This window comes from Gossypium hirsutum, chromosome D06 (genome assembly GCF_007990345.1).
Source record: "Gossypium hirsutum isolate 1008001.06 chromosome D06, Gossypium_hirsutum_v2.1, whole genome shotgun sequence".
NCBI classification, from domain to species: domain Eukaryota; kingdom Viridiplantae; phylum Streptophyta; class Magnoliopsida; order Malvales; family Malvaceae; genus Gossypium; species Gossypium hirsutum.
The window spans coordinates 8,684,735-8,689,723 of NC_053442.1; positions in this window are offsets into that span (position 1 = coordinate 8,684,735).

Genomic DNA, 4,989 nt, shown 5'->3' on the forward strand with positions numbered 1-4,989 from the left:
CTGACTTCCCACCTTGTTAAAAGTGCTATCATGTCACTACGGATTGGACACAAAGGGGGGCTTATCAAGAGCGAATTCCCTTCTTCTTATTCCCTGGGATTGGACACATTGCATTGGTACCACAGGATACCCCAGATAGTCTTTCAGAGCCTTGCCTGGCCCTTTTCCGCAAGAAAAAGAAGCTTAGCTTGCTTTTCTTTTTAAGGCTTGACTCAGTTCTATACTAGAACGGGGGGAAGATTCTATCTAAGAAAGGGCGGCACTTTTCTTTCTTTTTAGTTGGGTTTGTCCTTTCTTTCCATTCCAATTGAAGGCTGCGGTTGAAGATGCAGGACAAAACAAATTAGATAGTATTTATAGTCTTTAATATAAAGCGGGATGACGACCGGTCTTGGTTAGAGAAATAGAGTTTCTTCCTCGACTCTACTAAGAGTAAGGAAGCTTGACCTATCAAGAAGTTATCCATTTCCATATGCTTAGCACAACAAAATGGGTAATCTTGCTGAAGCTCGGGGAAGAGTAGTTAGGGGTAAGGTAGAACACTTTTTCCAGATAAGAGCGTTCCAGCTTAGAGTTCTGATACTCTTTCCCCCAAAACCAATATAGAGTATCTAGGGACAACTCCAAGCTTGATAGCAGTCATAGGCTTTGGGTTCAACGGATCGAATGATAGGTCCAAAGATAGAGCATACCATACATTTAGTAGGAAAGATAGCTTCATTTGCATTCCTTATCGGACCAGACTCTTGACTTGCTAGGTGCGTGCTAATGGATCGCCCTTCTTGGCCCGGGTAGCCATTCTTCTATGTTATAGTCCTCTGCCTACTCTCGATAGCCTCAGGATATTCACACTTAGCAGCAGCGAGGTACGTAGTCGCTTTAGCGAAGCTTAAGGAGGAGTGTTAACGATGGAAAAGGTGAGGTTACAAAGCATTCTATTCTAAAAGCATTCCAACTCGGTTTTCAAGGTGAAAGAAAGAGCCGTACAGGTACAAGCGTGGCCGCTAAACTCTTCAAGTGCACTTTTAGGGAGGATTTGAAATACGCTCAATGAAGGCGAGAGGTCTTCAACTGCTCTCCTGATCCCTTTCACCTAACCCTCGGATAGGTTTGAGTTCTGCGGGTAAAAGCGCTATAGGCTCTACTTCATAGGGGTCCCTTCCTTCTGACTCTCATTCCTTATGTCTTGCTTTCAAAGGCATTTCTTGGCTCTATAAAGCAAAATCATTTTCCTGATTCTAGCGAAAGTTCCCCGGAAGTTTAGTTGAAGTCGTGACGGCTGAATCAACTGCTGCTCTTTGTGCTGTTCTTGCTGACCTCTTAGACTGAGAAGTAGACTGACTCGGAAGAGCTCATTGCATCGAGGTAGCTTCTACCGAAGTGATTTTTCTATGTGCCAGCACCTATGTGATTCTACTGCGAACCAAACTCCTAAGAACAATCGGGCGGGGGATTCTTGAACAAGAGATTCGTCTTCGTCTTTTGCGAATGAAAGCACTATGTCTCCTGGTCGGGGAAAGGAATTGAATAAGAAGAAGATGATTCTAGTCCTCCTGCTAGTGCACTGTACACTTCATACTTCCTAGAAAAGTTGTAGTAGTCTTTCACTTCCCAAAGAGTCCTTCTGATAATAGACTTTCAAGCCAAACATAACAAAGACGGCAGCTAGCTCGCCAACTAACCACACTCAGCGCTCTGAAAGAAAAGCTTATGCCTATGCCATTTGATTAATAAAAGGAAGGTTCGGTTCCGTTTGTTTACCTTCTTACCCCTTCTTTTTCTCATTGAGTGTCCTCCTCTCCTTATCAGTCGACTCAAACCTGTATCGAACTCGGAGATTGAATAGGAAGATAACTCTATGCAGCGACAGAGGCAAGATCTCTATAAGTTGATAGATACCCGAGAGACTGAGTCCTTTCCTTAAGGCATGCCCCTACTCAACTTCCTATTGCAAATGCCAAAGCACCAAGAGCGGTAACTCCAAGTTCTTTCATACCCTCAGCTCAGGGAAAAGAGCTAACTGCTGCGGGAGAGGCGACTTCTCTTTCACTTCATTCACGGGAGACCTACCAAATCTGTGCATTTCTATAAGTCATGGTCACATGTCTTGTGAACATTCAACCATCAAGAGTGAAGGTCAAAGGAATACTTTTCTCACCGGAATTTCTTCTTTTCTTTTTTCTTTGGAACCCGAGCTAATTCTTTTAGATCTTCTCCCTTCTCTGCTTCCTAGCCCAAGGGCGATAGAGACTCTACTTATTGAGTTGCCTTCACTCGGAGTTCTAGTTGATGAAAGACTTTTTTCCTATTCCACTGCAAGGGTACGAAACTACGTAGAAGCAATGTCCGCTAAAATCAGTCTTTCTCCTATATAGGATACCGCCTTCCCAAACTCAACTTAATCAATGGCACCAACAGCTGAAATAGCATAGGTTTTCCCATTTCTCTTTAGGGGATTCCTCTCTATTCCTTGTGTGGGATGATCCCTTCTAGCCGCCCGTAACCCTGCCTCCAACCTTGAGCAATTCTTGTGTGACTTATGAATTCCATTTCCTCCACTTAACAGTAGAGTAACTTCCTTCTTCCGTTGCTTCAGAAAAGAGAAGATCGCCAACGGCAAGAGCTAATTCAGCTAAATCAATGGCACGTGGGAGCCTTCCTAAAAGAAAGAATTGACTGACCTTGCTGCTTAGGACTTTTCTTCTCTAAAGTCTGAAGAGATTTCCCGCTGAGTACTCCCTCGTTAAGGAATGGTCGCTTATTGGTGCTGAGTAGGGTTACTACAAAGTTTTCGTGTGATCGACTCCCAGGTTTCCTCTTGAAGTGGCGCAGCTCCCAAGTACCATTTGTCTCCAAGCCTATCTCCCACTTCCCATTGTGCGTTTGATTCCATCTCTCAATCGACAGACGATTTCTAAATGCTTTGGACCAGTGAGCGCTATGGACTAACTTCCTTACAGGCAGAGTTAGCAAAGGTACAGATAGTCCGATCTAGCTAGTGAGCAGAAGCGCTAATCACAAAAATAGCTCGTCAGTTAAGCTCTTCAGTGATGTCCCTCTCATCTGTGCTTGTCGCCTTTTCACCACGGTTGGCTGACTCCGGCTTTCCAGTCTTCTCTTTCCTGCGCGCTGGACGGATGCTAGCTCTTCTCTTTACAAGAAGGTTTGTATGAGAATGAAATTATATTAATACAGTGAGATTCGTGTGCAGCTGATGAAATAGCTAGGGTTGATGATATAACTCTAACAACGGTTATTGCTAAGACTGGTTTTTCTCTTCCGTCTGTGGGATTTGCCCTTCAAACAAGCCTATGAATAACATCAATGCCATTCATTCGATGTGATAATTTAAATTCTATCACATCACTTTGTGGTGTGGCATGCGGCGGAGTTAGTGTACCCGGGAGTTAAGTTTTACCAAGTAAGCGATTCTGGGTGACGACATTGTCATCGCAGATCGATTGGTAGCGGTACAATACCAAAAACTCATTGAACAACTTGGTCTATCTATATCTTTAAATAAAACCTTGTTGTCTGAGTCGGGTACCTGTGGGTTCGCTAAGCCTTTCATTCTTCGCTCAGGGGAGAAAGGCGGGAATTCCCCCTAGTAGGAGTAGTAGTCTTGGGCAGAGAACACCCCTTTGTTATCTCGGAATCTATTACTATTCTTTTTAAGTAAAGAAGGTAAATGCGTTCTTTCGCTTTCCTGGCGTATGTTGTCTTTTCGGAGCTAGCGAAGCAAAGTAGGAGTTCATACACGACAAGATCCGAGATCAGAGCCATCAGTCAAGGAACTGATTGCCCTAAGCCGACGGTTTCAAATCCACATGGGAAAGAGCCGGTAGCACAGGTTCGATTCCTGTTGGATGCACGTTCCACGTGCAGTTCAATATTTATGTGAGAACTTTTTTATTTGTTTACAGATTCTGCCCGTCGAATATTTACTCGCAAGAAGAAAGGTACGCAGTCACTCGTGCGAACTTCCATGTTTACTATTAAACATAAGATTGATCCTAATCAAATTAGATCTTCCCTAAAGGAAGCTTGCAAGCAAGGCCTTTCTGTCACTTTTAAGAGTAGTGAACGAGCTAAAGCCAAGTAGAATAGTTGGCTTGGATCAAGAGGGCTCGGTCGAACCAGTTCTCATTCACTTCCTCCTCAGTCAGAGGGAGGGGTGTCACTTTAAGATAAGCTTTTTTCTCTATCGCATGCTGTCTTTCTTTGACACTCTTACCGGTCCCTCTTCGTAGATTGGTTAGGTTCGCTCTTCCTCTCTAGGATGGGTTCTCTCTCATTTTATGCTTTCTTCTCTCTAGCATGGTACCGTACCTCTTCTTCTTTTCACGGTCTCTCCGCAACGGGAAAGAAAGTGTGCCAAGTCTTGCTCTGGCTTGCCCAAAGCATTGAACATACAGAATTAAGGCATTACATTACATACCCAGGCAGAAATGGTACACTATCGATCCAAGCCAGATAGGTTACGATACCGATAAGATGGACAAGACACGTGGTGATGGAAATTTTGAACGTTCTTGAGAATGAAATCTCGCAGCTCCGTAATACTATTCGGTATTGTTTCGTAACCCGTGTCATTTTTACAAGCCGAATTTACCCCTTTAGTAGATCGTGAGCGGGTCTGGTGAAGTTTGGGGAATCCTGTAATCATAGAAAACTTTTTGCCTATATCGACAATGACTCGTGGTAAAGACAAGATAGACTTTGACCAGACCCTCTGCGTGCATAATGAAAAAATAAAATAAAGACTTCCCCCGGCTCCACCAAGCACGCGGCTGATCGTCTCACTTCAACCTAAACAACCACAACTAGATCTATTCCGTGAACAGTCTCTTTCTCAGCCAAAGTATCTTTCGAGACCTTTCCATCATGACCTTTGGAAGAAACTGGCTCTCCCATGGGAACTGATTAGATAACGCGTTCGCACCGTTCAATTGAATCAAAGAAGCCTTCCTTTGGTTCTACCTTTCTCTC